Below are 18,054 nucleotides of genomic sequence, written 5' to 3'. Positions count from 1 at the left end.
CCTTTGTTTTCAGTTGGTGGTATTTTACCTTCAAAGATGTAGTTCTATGGGCGCAACTTATTTCCACAATTGAAAGATCCTCAAAGGACCAAATAATAGGAAAGTGTGGGATTGTATTATGTAGCAGCTGTATCATTCCCTATGAAGGAAGGAGAGAGGGAAAAAATTCAAAGCAATATTATTGGTGTGAACGTTTTGCTGAAAATACACAAGAAGTTCATATAATTCTTTTAAATAAACTTTTAATTTAGAATAGTTTAAGATTTACAAAAAATTGCAAGGATAGTACAGAGAGTTCCATATACCCCACACCCAATTTCTCCTATTATTAACATTTTACATTAGTATGATACATATAACACAATTATGAACTAATATTGATGCATTATTATTATTAACCAAAGTCCTTTCTTTATTCAGATTTCCTTTGTTTATCTAATGTTCTCTTTCTGTTCCAGGGTTCCACCCAGGATATAACATTACATTTAGTCATCGTGTCTTGGCTATGACAGTTTCTTAGACTTTCCTTGTTTTTGGTGACAATTGTGAGAAGTATTGGCCAGGTGTTGTTTTTTTTTCCAACTTTTGTGGTTTTTTTTGGCCACGAGGCGTAGCTTGCAGGATCTCAGTTCCCCGACCAGGGATTGAACCTGGGCCATGGCAGTGAAAGCCAGGAAAAGGCAGGAATCCTAACCATGAGGCCACCAGGGAACTCCCATTGGCCAAGTATTTTCTGGGTCTCTCAATTGGGACTTGTCTGATTTTTCCTTATGATTAGAGTAGGATTATGGGTTTTATGGAAGATGATCAAAGAGGCAAAGCACAGTTCTCAGCAATTGTATCAGGAGTATATGCTATCCATGTGACATAGCTGTTGTTAATCTGGATCACTTAGCTGAGGTAGTATTTGTCAAGTTTTTCCACCGTAAAGTTATTCTTTTTTCCCCTTTTCCGTGCTGTACTCTTTGGAAAGAAGTTGCTATTTGTAGCCCACAAATAAGGAATAAGGAGTTTTGCCCCACCTCCTATGATCCATTTGGAGTTAATTTTTGTGAAATGTATAAGGTCTTTGTCTAGTTTTATTTATTTTTGCATGTGGATGTCCAATAGTTACAGCACTGTTTAAAAACTATCCTTTGAATTGCCTTTGTGCCTTTGTAAAAAATCAGTTGACTGTATTTGTGTAGGCAATTCATTTGACATTGAAGGTACACTTGAGAGTGATTCTTGAGAAAATTAGTTGACTTTGACTTTATTTCCACTAGTCTGTGTTATTTAATTTTATTGAAATCTTTTATCTCCACACAGGTAGCTATCATCTCAGCCTTTGAAAGTGGCTTCTCTTAATAAGAAACAAAAAAATCTTCAATTTCAATGTTCTCTTCCATAGGTAAGATTAATAGAAAGGGATTTTAGAAAACCTCCACTCTCCCGGTATTGTTTATCTTTTGAGAAAAGGGAATATGCCTGTGAATAACTTAAGATCAAACAGCTGGCAAGTGGTAGGGCCACTAACCAATGATCAATGATTCATCGAGGACTCCAGCCCCGACTGTCACCGCACATGCTCTCCTAATTTGAACAGAGGCTTCTGTCTCTTCAGATCATTTTCTCCAGTCATACTAATTCATAAATGTACATACTTCTCAGGTGACTGAGTAAACGAATCCTCCACAAGGCTAACCAGAAAACTAGCCCAGGGGAAATCACCCTGAGAAGGCTGGTTAGAGCAAAGCACTAACGAGGCAACTCCTGAGTTCTTGCATCCCGGGAGAGAGCTTATTTTTCATCTGCATCCAAATGGCAACTATAAAATCTCTTAACAAGTTTCTGGTCACAGAAGGAACTCAGTGAGAAAGTGCTGGAGTTTATATGTGCAAATCCGCTACTATTATTGGGAAATATAGCTCAATGGCACATCCTGTTGATACTGAGTTAGGAAGATAATTTTCACATGAGGAAAACAATAGTGCACCTAACCTTGTGTGGGTGGGCATTATGTTAGGTGAGTATTTTGTCCACAAGCAAATAGACATATGGAGACATGATGAACCACTCAATAAATGGAAGGAGAAACTTGACATTTTGATTCCACAGAATTTCTTAAATATATTAAAGAGATTTGTGAAGCTATGAATAGTTAGGTCTGTATGCTAAACAGTTAGATCAGAAGATGCTTCCTAGTCTTTCACACGTCATCCAAGGCAGCAAAAATGATCTTGGACGGTGAATGGAGGGGTTAATTTTATTCTTTCATTAAACTTTATTCAGATCTACTGCCGTAACCATCTTGCCAATTCTTTTAAAATATATTTGACTTTAAAACATTTCTCCATTATCTCCAAAATCATTATGATTAATTATAATAGTCATCGTTTGTTAACCCCCTACTGTGTGCAGAATATATATGCTCATTAGTGCCATGCCGTCTTCACTTCAGTTCTGCGAGGTGCGTTACATTATTGTTTTCATTTTGAGTGATCAAGAAAACAACAGCCCTGTAGTTTATGTTCACAATTGTCATGACTTGTGCTTACCGCATCCCAGTCAAAACTCTAACTTCTTTATGTCCCTCATCACAGCTAGCTGCCCACGAGACTGAGTCATTTCATTAATTCGTACTACTATGAAAATGAGGACAAATGTTTATCTATATAGAAGGTTTGGAGAAATCAAATCTAATGGTAGATTTTTCTGTCAGTGAAAAGACGTTGTTGGGAAAGGGAGTGCAGGAGACAGGCAGGGATTTCCTGCGTGCGGTCCACCTTCCTTTCAAATACACTCCTTAAATGTTTACCTGGTAAGATGGAAAACCAGGTATGTGTGTCTATCAAGAAGAACAGCGTGTATTAGAGAAGGAAGACTTGGCCTCTTCAGGGAGTACTGCTGGAAAGAGTAGAGACCTATGTATGTGGTGGGATGTTCTGTCAAGGTTGTCTACCCACAGGTGGGATAAGTAAATTAACTGTAGTTCTGCAGCTAAGAATTCACAGGTGGCAATTATAATCATTAGAGCATGTCCAGACAAAGGTTTACAAAAATAACTTAGGTGGTGGTGAGTACCGGGTACTATTTTTGGTCAAATTTCACATACTTGTTTTTATTTTCTATTTTTCTTCCACTTAAAATTAGACACATTTCTTCTTGGTCTTTTGTACTTTAGACAGACATTATTGGGCAGTGTGGATTCAAAAATGCATCTCTATTCAGTTCAGGCTAAATTGGAACTCTCACATTCTCATGGTTTGGGGCTATGAGAAAACAGAAGAACATTTTGGTGACCTAAAGAATTTGACCTGTCAGGATTCTACATCATTTTAACCAAAACATATACTACCTATGGCTACTGTAGTTGTACAAGACGCAAACGTACTCTATATAGTGTTGCGATTAAAAGCGAGGGCTCTGGAGTCGGACTATCTGAGTTCAAATTCTAGCTCTGCCATTTACTAGTCATGTGACCATGAACATTTGTTTAACTACCTTGTACCTCAGTTTCCTCATCTGTAAAGTGAGAGCAATAAGAGTACTTTTTTCACAGGATTGCTGTGAGAAATCAAAGAATCACTTAGAACAATGCTTGGTACAAAATAAACATTCACGTTTGTAGCCACGTAATTTTGGAAAAGATGAGACAAATTATTAACGACAGGAAAAAGTGATCGTGGTGAAAGTGACAAAAGGGCTCATAGTTATGAAGGCAGGTTGTGGAGCTATAAAAATCTTTCCCTTATAGGATGTTCTTGGTTTGGTCACATACACACACACACACACACATAAAAAGAGTTTGGTAAATTCCAGCTACAGTTTTTTCTTTAATTCAACAACTATTTATTGAGCATCTACTATGTTCAGGTATTTTATTAGGCACTGGGAATTCAGCAATGAAGAAAGCAAACTCCTGTCCTCATGGAGAGTATATATATTAAGGAGAGATATAGAAAATACAGACATGAATAATGGAAATTCTCTGGCTCTCCAGTGGTTAGGACTCGGCACTTTCACTGCAGTAGCCTGGGGTTCAATCCCTGGTCGGGGAACTAAAATCCTGCAAGCTGCCCAGTGTTGCACTCCACAGTTCATATCTATAGTTTTAACTAATAATATACATTCTTTTCATCTATTTTTCTTGAGCATGTTTATCATATTTAATTTAACTGTTTTTTGATAAGCAAAATATCTGGATCTATCTATCTTTTGTTTGTTTTCGGTTTTTGATTTACAATGTTGTGTTAATTTCTGCTGCAAAGCAAAGTGATTCAGTTATACATATGTATACATTCTTTTTCTTATTCTTTTCCATTGTGGTTAATCACAGGATATTGAATACTGTGCTATACAGTAAGACCTTGTTGTTTACCCACTCTATGTATAATAGTTTGCATCTACTAATCCCAAACACCCAACCCAGTCCCCTCCACCCCACTTGGCAAGAACAAACCACAAGTTTGTTCTCCATGTCTGTGAGTCTGTTTCTGTTTCATAGATAAGTTCATTTGTGTCATATTTTGGATTCCACATGTAAGTAATATATGGTATTTACCTTTTTTGGACTTACTTCACTGAGTATGATAATCTCTAGGTCCATCTATGTTGCTGCAAATGGCATTATTTCATTCTTTCTTATGGCTGAGTAGTAAACCATTGTATATATGTCCCACATCTTCTTTATCCATTCATCTGTCAATGGACATTTAGGTTGTTTCCATGTCTTGGCTATTGTGAATAGTGCTGCTATGAACATAGGAGTGCATGTACCTTTTTGAATTCTAGTTTTGTCTGGATATATGCCCAGGAGTGGGATTGCTGGATCATATGGTAATTCTGTTTTTAGTTTTCTGAGGAACCTCCATACTGTTTTCCACAGTGGCTACGGCAATTTTTAAAATTAATTTTTATTGGAGTATAGTTGCTTTACAATGTTGTGTTAGTTTCTACTGTACAGCACAGTGAATCAGCTATATGTATAAATATATCCCTTCTTTTTTTGGATTTCCTTCCCAGTTAGGTCACCACAGAGCATTAAGTAGAGTTCTATTACTATCTTTCTCTTTATGGTTTTTCGTACTTGTTTCTATGTCCCGGAATGCCTGGGAAATTTTGATCCAATGTGATCCAGACATAGTATTTTAAAAATTATAGGGCTTTGGGGTAAAATCTTCCTCCAGAGAGGCTTTACCTCTTCTACTAGGGAGCTGATCACTTTAATCCAGTCAGAGGTAGAACCAACTGCAGGCTGCATTACAGATTTTTATTTTTGGACTTTATTTTTTAGAGCAGTTTTAAGTTCACAGAAAAACTGAGCAGAAAGTACTGAGTTCCCATTTGCCTCTTGCCCGCACCCTTGCATAGCCTCCTTCATTATCAACGTCCCTTACCAGAGTGATACATTTTTTAAAAAATTTATCAAAGTACAGTTGACTTACAATGTTGTGTTACTTTCTACCATACAGCAAAGTGATTCAGTTATATATATATACATATATATATAAACACATATATATATATACACACACACACACACACATATATACGTATATATATATATACTTTTTCATATTCTTTTCCACTGTGGTTTATCACAGGGTATTGTATATAGTTCCCTATGCTACACAGTAGGAGCTTGTTGTTACCCATTCTACATATAATAGTTTGCATCTGCTCATCCCAAACTTCCTGTCCACCCCTCCCCCACCCCACCCCCTTGGCAACCACAAGTCCGTTCTCTATGTCTGTGAGTCTGTTTTGTAGATAAGTTCATTTGTGCCATATTTTAGATTCCACAGATAAGTGATATCATATGGTTATTTGTCTTTCTCCTTCTGACTTACTTCACTTAGTATGATAAATTCTAGGTCCATCCATGTTGCTGTCAGTGGCATTATTTCATTCTTTTTTATGGCTGAGTAGTAGTCCATTGTATATATGTACCACATCTTTTTTGTCCTAGAATGGTACTTTTTTTTTTTTTTTTAACCAGGGATGATTCTACATTGACACATCATTATCACCCAAAGTCCAGAGTTTATGTTAGGGTTAACTCTTGGTGTTGTACATTCTACAGGCCTTGACAAATGTATAATGACATGTATCCATCATTATAGTGTCATACAGAGTAGTTTCACTGCCCTAAAAAATCCCTTGTGTTCCACTTATTCATCCCTCCCTACCCCTAACTCCTGGCAACTACTGATCTTTCTATTGTCTTCATAGTTTTGCCTTTTCCAGAATGACATATAGTGCATTACAGGTTTTGTGAGACTCCTTTACATCTCTGATCTGTCCCCGTTCCTAGAGAGTAGCCCTCTGCTATAGACTGAATGTTTATGTCCCCCCCAAATTCATATGTTGAAACCCTAACCCCCTAATGTGATGGCAATGGGAGGTGCAGCCTTGAGAGGTGATTTGGTCATGGTGGTGGAGCCCTCATGAATGTGATTAGTGCCCTTATAAAAGAGACCCTGCAGAGCTCCCTCATCCCTTCTGACAAGGGAGGACACAGCAAAAGGATGGTCATCTATGAACAAGGAAGTTGGCTCTGGCCAGACACTGAATCTGCCAGAGTCTTTTATTTGTTTATTTATTTATTTATTTATTTATTTATTTATTTATTTATATTTTTGGCCATGTTGGGTCTTTGTTGCTGTGCATAGGTTTTCTCTAGTTGTGGCGAGCAGGGGCTACTCCTTATTGTGGTGCACGGGCTTCTCATTGCGGTGTCTGCCAGAGTCTTGATCTTGGACTTCCAGCCTCCAGAACTGTGAGAAATAAATGTTTGTTGTTTAAGTCACACAACCCGACCCAACTAAAACACCCTCCTGGAGTTCCACCTGAGGACCTGGGATGCTCACTGTGGCCCTGTCCTCCTGTGAGTCTTTTGAGTTTGCAAAATCTCTGTTCTACTTTATAGACACTTTCTATTTAGTTTCTTATCATCTTGATCCATGTAGTGTCAGAACTTGGGAAAACAGGTCAAGTGTCAGACTCAGTTTTCCAGCCACCCTTCTCACTGGCATCCCAGCCTCACAAGATTCTGATTTTTCTCTCCAGCCCCCCAAACTGCTGACAATTCTGCTGCCTTCTCTGCCCCTTGGTGATCTCCTGCCCAAATGTCTGGCTTAGATTCTTGGCCCCTTGCCAGGTACTCAGAACTGGCAAGTGCCCCCAAAGAAAAATCAACTGCAGAATGCCAGCACTCCTGTCCAAGTTTCGTCCTTCTCCAGAATCTTATTGCTCAAGTCTGAGTTTCCCCAACAGTTCTTCAATGCTTTCAAACAGGTACTGTTCTGTGTATTTTATCCAGCTTTTCTAGTCATTCTCAGTGAGAGCATTGGCTTTCATCTCAGCTGAAAGCAAAAATCTTGACATACATTCCTGCAGATGCTTCTGTATTTTCTCATTTATTCTGTTAAGATTAACAAATAATAGAAACAGTTTAGCCAAACAATCTACCTACATGCTTGATTTTATGGATGATTTGTCATTCACAAGTATAAATCTGTACTTTAATTTAGGATGTTGCTATATTAACATATTTGATCATCTGTTGTGTAAATACTTATGAATTTTTTCATGAATTTATAAATGAATATCTGGTGGTCAATAATCACCATATTTGTGTACTATACATGAATTTCAACTGACCAATAGAAATATTGGGGAAATATAATATTTTAAAACTGAAGTATAGTAGATTTACAATTTTGTGTTAGTTTCTGATGTACAGATAATTTTATTTTATTTTTTTTTGTAACTCAAATTACTTAACAATCTTGAGCTTCCATTTTACTTGGGTGGCAGAAACTAATCTCAGTCAATTTGGGGATTTCCCTAGGATTGTGTTTAAATAATGAGGGACTTACGTAGTGTCAAAGCATCAGGGATGGGAGGGATCTCAGTGTCATCTGTCCATGATGTATCTACCACACGGGCATCATCTGTTCATGATGTATTCACTGACATGGCACCATCCTGTCTCCCCACTCAGTGGTCTAGTCTGGCATTTCTTGACCTCCATTCTTATCTATGAGGCTCCTTTAGATCCACTGGCTCTCTCTGTTTACCTTGTTTTCATCCATGAATGCAAAGTAAACTTTCTGGGGCTCCTGAACCATTCTAGTGGGATGAAATGATCCCAACTGTCTAGACACACTATCTATTTTTTCTATAGGACTTTGATGCCCCCCTGGAACTGAGCTCTGACTATTTTGGATCAATCTTCCAGATTTATGGGAGAGAGAGAGGTATGCTTCACAATGCTTTGCCCCAATATTTTGTTTATGCCATAAGCCCTTTGAATTTTCCTAACAACCAAAACATTTGAAACTCAAAATCCTGGCAGAGTTTGCTTTCTGTTGTCCCGTGCATTCCCTGAAGCCATAATAATAGATTAGTCTAGCTGAAAAAGGGAAAATGAAATACTGGAGAGAAAAACAAAGCAAAACATTGGTTACTATTTCAAAAAAGTTACTGTGCTATGTGTGTATTCATTCCATAAACCCTTACCTTCCTACTGAGCGCCTCATCTACACCAGGCAATATGGAAGACATCAGACTATCATGGTAAATGAGACACAGTCCTCAGCTCAGCTACCACCAGACTAAACAGGGAACACAGACAAGAAAGAGGCAATTTCAAGACCTCTGTTTAAAATATGGCAGAGTAAACATGTTTACTCACCCTCTCTCCCAAAATTACATAAAAGTAACAGTAAAGAGTTTTTTAAAAAAACATGAACGTATAAAGGCAAAAAATGAAATACTTGTAAGTAGAGTATATGGCAGCAATGGAATGTTGGAAACTAGAAAGCAGGTGGACTAGTGGCAAAACTGACTTAATCATTGAAACCAAAGCTGGCAGTAAGGAAAGCTAAGAAGAAGGCTGATTTGAACTACAGGATCTCAGAAATATTTAGAAATATTAGAGTAGGGGTGCAGGTGTTGCTGGCAATGGGAGGATTCATTGCTGGTCTGTAAAAGAAATAAACTGGCAGCCAAACTTCTTTTATACTTTCCTGGTGAGAGTGTGGTTGAGTCATCTGTGGGAAGCTAGCTAAAAACAAAAGTAAAGAAACAAACAACAAACAGTGTAAAGCCTAGTCAGACCTGCTGTATAAAAAAATAAATAAAATTAAATTAACAAATTTAAAAAAACAAAAAATAACAAACAAAAACCTAGTCAGATCACCTACAGGGATGTATACCAGTCTATTCCAGGCAGTTTTTAAAAACTGCTTTATTTTTAAATATGAGCAGACAACAGTTTTAAATTTTAATGTAATGAAATGCATTAGTTTTCCTCTTATGATCTGTTATTCGTGGTCTTAATTTCTTTGTTAATGTAATGTCAAAACAAAGTAGAGTGAAACAATTGCTAAAAAGCACATGTAGTATGTTACTAATTCCATTAAAATGGAAACATATCAAGAAATACTACACATTGTTTCATTAGATACATAAATATGTAAGGGAGAATAATGATAGTAATACTATTCTGTGTCTACAACATTTTATTTCTTTATTTTAAAATCTGTTTAATTAAGGTGTGAATTGTAACAAGGTTTAATTGGGAACAAACTATCCCTTTTTACTTTTCTATAATTTGAGATATTTTATAGTTAAAAAGAAGATAAATAGGCAGCCACAATACCCTGAGGCAAGGCTTACCATAGAGGAAGGTACTTGGTGTTGGGGAACCCATAGAAAGGCAGATTGCTGGGTGGTCAGGGAAGAGTTGGGAGGGAGTGATGGCATGCAGTCTACAACCCAAGGGAAACATTGGCAGTGCTGGAGGGGGAGAAGGGGGGGCGGGAGGGGGGCGCCAGGAGTGGTGGAGCTGTGTTTCCCTAAGAAAGTTAGGGGCATTTGTGGTATGTGTGTTGGGGGAAATAGTGAAGACCCTATAAAACCAAGTTCTGTGAGTCTGGATCTCATCCCCAGGAAATGGTGAAGCATAAAGAGGGCTGAGCATCAGGGCCAGGGAAGGACCCTGGAGACCTAGTGAGGGACCTGGTGTCAGTATGTAATAAGCAGGAGCTCAAATTCTTTACAAAGGGGTTTTCCCCTACCATGATGCCTTTCTGTCTCAGCGAGCTATACTGTTTTTGCCTTTTCCCCTTCCCCACGGCAGAGGGGAGGGAGGAGCCCTTGTTCCTAATTGCTTTCCCCTCGTGTCGCAGTCCCAGGCCTTCTCCACTCTCCGCTAAGCGTGTCCAGTTCTCCCTTCCTGTCCCATCAGCCGACCCCACCTGTCTCTCAGGCAGCCCCAGTTTGCAACTGTGAAGGCCTTGTCAATACGTTTTTTTCCTTCTTAGTCTCCTTTCTAAGCCCCCTCCACCCCCCGTCCTTGTGGGATTCCTGCACGCTGAGTAACCCTCGGAGCCCTCTAATTCCTGCCCACTGCCCTAACTCCTTTGCTCTGCCTACTGGCCTTTCTGTTGCATGGCGGGTCCCCTTCCTGCAACGAGTGCTTGATGAGCAGAGCAGTGTCCCAAGTGACGAGAGGTGGATGTTGATTTTCCTATCCAAGCCAGCTTGAGAGACAAGGCAGGGCTTGTGCTATGAGTCAGTGGGTATTTATCATGGCTCAGGGGCTGGGGTTTACTTTTCTCAAAGGTAGTTTTTGGAAAATATTTGGAAGTAGTTACTTTCTTTCACTTGTGTGATGTGAAGGCTCTTTCTATTTGGTGTTCTGAATTCCCTGTTTATACCTTCTAAAAGAGAGGTTATCCATCCAAAGGGGAAACATGATTTGGTTTTTACTTTTTTTTCTTATGTTGTCTTTTTTAGATTGAGGTAAAATTTACATATAGTAAAATGAATATAAGTAAATTGTGATTTTTGATAAATATCTACACCCATGTAGTTAAAATCCAAATCAAGATAGAGAAGCTCTCCATCCTTTCCGGGAAATTCTTTTGCTACTCTTTTAGTTAACTTCACTCCTACAACAAACTACTCTTGATTTCTCTCACCTTAGCTTAGTTTTCATGTTCCTGAACTTCATAAAAATGGGATCAGACAGAATCTATCCTTCTTGTGTCTTGCTTCTTTTTCTTTTGTTCAACACGTTTTGAGATTATTCCTGTTGTGTTCTTTTTTTACTGCTGAATACCATCCCATTATATGAATATACCGCAATTTATTTATCTATTCTCATTGTGATAGACATTTCAGCTGTTCCTATACACCAGTGTAAACTAACTGTGTAGAAAGATTTAGAACTTTTCTTTATAGTGGAGAGTGTTCTTTATAAAATCAAAATTACATCCCTAAGCGAGAACAAACTAGTAGTTACAAGTGAGGAAAGTGGGAGGAGCAAGAGGGTAGGGGATTAAGAGGTACAAACTATTAGGTATAAAATAACCTACAAGGATATATGGTACAACACGCGGAATATAGCCAATATTTCATAATAACTATAAATGGAGTATAACCTTTAAAAATTGTCAATCACTATATTGTACACCTGTAACTTATATAATACTGTATAGCACCTATACTTCAAATTAAAAACTTACATCCCTAGCTGATTATCTAACATACTGGAATTAGAGTCTCTGATCTTATAGATTCTTCTATTATTGGAAAAATAGAAGCTTGAATGTCAAGATCCTCGTGGCCCTACTCCTCAGGTTCCTGAGTCAGCTGGCTTCTGGGAGTTCCCTGGTGGTCCAGTGGTTAGGACTCCACGCTCTCACTGCCAAGGGCCCGGGGTTCAATCACTGGTTGGGGAACGAAGATCCTGCAAGCTGTGCGGCACGGCCAAAAAAAAAAAAAAAGGAAAAAGAAAAAGAAATGTCTTGATGTTTCCTCAACTCCCATCCTGAGTCTTTAAGGCCATATTAAGTAATAATAATAGAATTTTTAACTGTTACTCTGCATATTACTGTATGAACATTGAGTAGTTAATCCACTAAAAATATAATTAGTTTTACCGTATTTCAAAAAGAAACTGGAGAAATAAAAGACAGTTCCTGGGTATTGTTTAAAGACCCCTGGAGGCTTGAGTTAGGAGGACTGAGCACCCCACACTTGAAACTTGGGTCTGGAATTTCGTTCATGTTGACCTCTGCAGGTAAACTGTTTGAGCTGGTTTTCTATTGCTCTGTCACAAAGTACCCCAAAACTAAGTTGGTGACTTAAAACAGTAAATGCTTTTTATTTCGTCATTTGTGTGGGTGTGAAGTTCAGGAGCAGCTTAGCCTGGTGGATGAGCTCAGGCTCTGTCGTAAGATTGCCGTCAAGGTGTCGGCACACGTGGCCAGAGAGGAGCCTTAAGAGAAAATTGAGAAGAAGATGCTTAGCGATGGGCCTTGAAGGAGGAACAGGAGCTCACCAGGGAAACTGAAATAATGTAGGGGAGGGTGTTTGAGGCAGGCAGAGGAGGTAAATGCAAAATATGAACTTTTATGTGGTTCATTAGCGAGAAAGTAGAGAGTGCAGTAAAGTTGGAGGAAAAACTCAGGAAGGCCACAGTACATCTTGCTAAAGAATTCTGAATATTTCCCACAGGCAATTTGGATCTGCAAAAAATCTGTTGATTTTAAGCATGAAGTAACACAATCAGATTCGCATTTAGAAGACAAATTAGAGAGAGGGGAAATTAAGAGGCCAGTAGAAAATGATTGCAAAGGAAATGGGTAGAAGGGAGCCGGAACAAGACAAGGAGGAGTGTTGTTGGAATCTACTGCCTTAGATGTGGTGGTGCGAGGGGCTGGCGAGGGAAAGTGAAGGATCCAGAAGTATTGCTGGGATTCTGCATCAGTTACTGGTTAACAGTGATGTCTTTAACCAGGACAGGGAATGTGGAAGAAGCTGGTGAAGGAAAAATGGTAAGTTCGGTTTGGGCATGTTGCTTGTGAGTTACCTGTGGCCCGTCGTGGCTGAGACATGAGAAGCAGGCAGGGAGCTGTGTGAGCCTAGAGCGCAGGAGAGAGGTCTGAGCTGAAGATGAGGATTTGGAAGTGTCCTTTGTTGTGGCCAGGCCTGCTGCAGGATGGGTGACACAGTAACGAATGAACATGGAGCTGTGGCTCAGCAAGGAACCCCTTATATAGGTTAGTGGTTCTCAACTGGGGACAATTTTGCCCTGCAGGGGACTTTTGCCAATGTTGGGAGACATTTTTATTTCTCACAACAGGGGCGGTGGGGAGGGTTACTGCTGACAGTGGGTAGAGAGGGTGGAAAGGCTGTTACCAGAAAACTGGGTTTGCCTCTTGGTGGGTATTGAGCCAAAAGACACAATCAAGCCAAAGAGCAGGAGAAGGAAAGATTTATTATTACTTGCAGCAAGTAAGGAGAACACCGGGAATCCTTCCCAAAGCAGCATCTCCCAGGATAGCAGAATTGGGGAAGTTTCGTTTTAAGCTAAGGGTACATGCAAATTAACAAAGGGGCTCGAGCTGAGGAGAATTCAGTGTAGAATTGGGGCAAAGGTTGACGGAGTCCGAGCTTTACTTGATTGAAGTCAGAAAACGTCAACATCGTCATTCCATCCTCCCCCTGGGCGGGTGCTTTATTTCCTGCAGAACTCAAAGACACATATCAGATTGTTATGTGTGTCCCTGGAGGAGGACCTAGGACTCTATTTCATGCTGAACTATGATTTCTTGTAGCCCTGTTTTTTTGCCACAAGAAGAAAGCTGGTCTCTGAGAGAGGAAAATGAGACAGAGAGAGCTAAGAGTGTGTGATCAGTCATACTTTCCCTTTATTGGCATTTCTATTTTTGTTTTTCTTTTTTAACCTCTATGAAATTAAGGAAGGATCCTGCTTCCATAAAGCTGAAGTTAGCACTCACTTCCCAAGACCTTGAAGTATGACTGATGACATGCTCTTAGCTCTCTCTTTTTACCTAAACTAGCTTGAGTTGGGTTTCTGTCACTTGAAGTTAAGAAAGTGCTGACTTAAACAGCTTTGTTAATTTAGCCTGAGAAGCAGCTAGTGAAAGGAAAAGATTTAAATACAGATGAGAATAAGATCATTATCCTGCAGGATGAACCTTAAACCTTGGGCAGGAAAAGGGTCCTCTCACCCTCTGAGTGAGAAAGAAGGAGGTAGGAATGGGCGTGGGTGAAGATGAGTTTGTAGGTGTAGGGTGAGAATTCAGGGCAAGGAGACTGGCTGAGTAGCAATTAATGTCATCTGCTGGGAGAAAGGATGAGGGCTAGAATCTTAAGGAGAGCAGTGAAGATTAAAATAAATATGATGAGGGATGGAAAAAGATCTGAGCAGGGACATATTAAAGGGTCACTAAGAAACACCAAGGGCCCAGTTGAGACAGATGACTCCAAATCTGTTTCATGGCCACTTTATGGTATGATTTTGTTGTGTCCAACTGTGCTCAGCAGCCTGCATATAGGGGCAGATGATGGCAGGGTAGCGGTCAGCTGGATGTGCGAAGAGAGTAGACTAGAGGAAAGTGACGAGACGGTGGGGAAATGACTTACTCTATAGGCCATAGGGAGGCTAGAGAAGACACGAAGCAGGAGAAAGGATGGATGGTAGTCTGGGTGGGAAGAAAGGCCAGGGGTGGGTGAAGTCTGAGAGTACCAGCACATGTGGTTGGAATGCCAGGAGAACATGGAGGAAAGGAGGGAGCTGCCAGGGGTGGGAATTAGTAAGGTTTTAGAGGAGGAACCCTGTAGAGAATGGCAGTGTCCAGGGTGTGAGAGAGTGAACCCTCATTCCCTCTCATGCACATAATAAGGTTGCATAAAAGGGAAAAAAAATAACACTACTTCCATCCATCACGTGCCTTGATATCCCCATTAGGCTGACTTCTGGGAAGGACACCACCCTCCTGCCTTCCTTCTCCCACCCCTCCACCGTTGCACGTACACACCCACCCAGCAAAGGCTTTCCTTGTTTAAGCCTACTTCCTACTCTTACCGCCTACCCTAAGGTTAACAGAATTCTGCTGTGTCATCTCATTCAATCTGCTAGACAGAGCACTGTAATTAGACAGATTCTATCTTTTTTTTTTTTTTTAAATCACTGTATCCTTAGTGCCTATGACAGGGTATGACACACAATAAAGTTGTTGAGTGAATGAAGATAAACTTCAGATAAAGAAACCAATGCTGAGAGGACCATAAACTGGCCCCAGAAATGGGAGTGGGCTGGGGGTAGGGGACCAGTGCTGAGAAGCTGGCTGTTGATGGGTAAAGCCTGCTGCAGTGCAGCAGAGGATGCAGAGGGACTTCATTTGGGTTTTCAAGTGGGATGGGTGGGGACTGAATCATCAGCGCGGAAGAGATGAGGGTGGGGTTTCGTGGTGAGAGTTTTTGGAAGGAGAAAGAGGGATGAGAAATTGAACCCAGTCTTCCTGTTATTTTTAGGCATTAAACAAGTGAGCTCATCTAATCCTAGCCACCACCCCAAATTAGGAAAAATCAAATCATTGTCCAAGGTCACACACTACTAAGATCATAAAGCAAAACTACCCACCCAGGGATGAGTCCTCCCCAGAATTCAGACTCCCTGTCTGGGACTACGTCTATTCCACTGGCAAAATTCTCTCTTACAAGGTTTCCTTTTAAGTCTTTTTATAGCTTCCTAGTCATTTTGAATATCAACGGTTTGCAGTTAATAACCCGCACCACAGTGGATTCATTCAGCCATTCACTGACGCATCCATTCAAAACATTCACTGCTCTGCTATGAGCAGGTACTAAGTGTTACTAAGGGCACTGTGCTAGGTGCTGGGGACTCAGCAATGAACAAGAGAGACAGGATGCTTGTCCTTTTATAAACAGGCCGAGTAGTTTGGGGTTTCTTTTTACTAATTGCTCGGAAGATCTTAATCAAGCTTAAAAATCCTTCCTGAAAGATTCCTATCAGAAACTTTTTTTTAGCTAATTATTTACCCAAGACCTATATTCCAGTCTCCTGCTAGGGACGCTGACTTACGTTTTACTGGATAAACACAAATATTGTTTTGAATAAAAACAGTGGAAGGCCTTCTGAAGATAAAAATCTCCTGAGGAGGGCTTCCCTGATGGCGCAGTGGTTGGGAGTCCGCCTGCCGATGCGGGGGACGCGGGTTCGTGCCCCGGTCCGGGAAGATCCCACATGCCGCAGAGCGGCTGGGCCCGTGAGCCATGGCCGCTGGGCCTGCGCGTCTGGAGCCTGTGCTCCGCAACGGGAGAGGCCACAACAGTGAGAGGCCCGCATATCTAAAAAAAAAAAAAAAAAAAAAAAAAAAATCTCCTGAGGAGTCTCTGCTTTTAATTTCTGGTGAGCAGAAATTAAAGTCTCTGCTTTAAGATCTGGTGGATCTCAATAAGGGGAGATGATTAAAGAGTCTCTTCATAATTTCACACTGTTGGCTCAGGATGAGTTTCTGACAGTAAATCTGGACCTATTTCTCCAAAGGACATTACAACCACTTTAAGTCTAAAGGGCAAGGTTGGGGGCGGGGGCACTAGAATGCTGGCTACGTTCCAGTATTACTTCTGGGAGGTGGAAGTGATGGTGAAAATGAACAAGGGCCGAATCTGCAGAAGAATGAGGCCTCACCTTCTCACCCTGGGAGGTTCAGGGATGGACGGGATGAGGCCATGTAGACGGCTTGAATTAAATTCCAAATGGTGCTTCTGGAGTCTTCGGCCACATCAGATGGGGACTGTGGGAGCCTGCATGTGGAGAGGAGTCTAGAGGGTGGGGGTCTCATTTAGCTGTACTTGATAGGGGCCACTGATGGGAGACTGTAGTAGAGGAAGGATAGGAGGGAACCAAGAAGCTTGGCCCTGGAGAGTTGGGGCCTGCCGGGCCTGAGGGATTGGCTGGTGATAGGACAGATCCTGTTGCACGGGGCATTGGGACCATCAGGGATTAATTTGTTTTAAATGTGAGAGTAGGGGCTGAATCATCAGGTTAGGAGCCGAGAATGGTAGCGAGGGTTTTTCAAAGGAGGAAGAACTGTGGAGGAATGAAACCAATCCTCTTATAATTGCTAGGCATTTTTACAAATTAGCTCATTTAATCCTTAATTTCTTGCAATTCACTATCTTGTCTTCTTTCCTTCTTCTTTAAGTAATCATAATTTGTAACAACTATATTTATTAAATGAAATTAATTTAAAAAGAAGACTAATTGAGAATTTCATATTCTAAAAAACAAGACTAACTCTTCTAGAATTAGGGAAAATTGTCTTACTTATACAAAGCCTAGTACTCATTTTTTTTCTCTTTATGCATCAGTATAATTAAGGGAAACAGTAGGTCAATGAATATATGATGAAAATATTAGATTTGAGACATGTAGAAATTACAACACAAAGAAGCCAGACCTGTTTAGAATGAATTGGCTAATTCCTGAATGATCCAAATAACTGAGGTAAAGAGGGAAGTCAGGAAAATCTCCAGTTTACAAATAAGTTGAGGTTCAAAAATGTATTTGGGGACTTCCCTGGTGGTTCAGGGGTTAGGACTCTGCGCTTGCACTGCAGGGGACGTGGGTTCTATCCCTGGTCCGGGAACTAAGATCCCACAAGCTGCGAGACTCGGCCAAAATAAAAAGGAAAAACAAAAACAAAAATGGGTTTGTAAATTAGTTATCTGAGATTTGGTACATTTCCGCAATGCAAACAACATTTTAGGTATGGCTGTAACCTGATACCTGATTATCTCATCAGAGAATAGCTGAAATCCATTATTTGTACACAAGAACTGTACAGCAAACAAACCAAAATTATTACAAAATACTTAAAATTAACGCAACATGAAGACAACGCACTAAGAAGACTTTAATTTTAAATTCAAGAAAGAGAAAGTTTCATTAGGAGGATGAAAGAGTTAACTGAAGAATCCGGTGGAGAGTTTGAGGATGCCCTTTGGACACTGAGCAGGGACTTCTGGGATAGATGACAGATACTGTTTTTAAGACATAATAAAGGAGATTTTCTGAGTGTCCATCATTTATAACAACCAGCAGTTAAAAAACACCACTCATTCAAAAATCCATCAATTAAATATACCATTCAAAGCTGAGTCTTTAGGTGGCAGTTCTTATGCACTTTGCACTCCAGCCATTTTAGATATTCAATTCACACA

The sequence above is a fragment of the Kogia breviceps genome, chromosome 6, assembly GCF_026419965.1.
Source record: "Kogia breviceps isolate mKogBre1 chromosome 6, mKogBre1 haplotype 1, whole genome shotgun sequence".
In the NCBI taxonomy this organism is placed as follows: Eukaryota; Metazoa; Chordata; class Mammalia; order Artiodactyla; family Physeteridae; genus Kogia; species Kogia breviceps.
Note: the sequence above shows the minus strand (reverse complement) of the source record.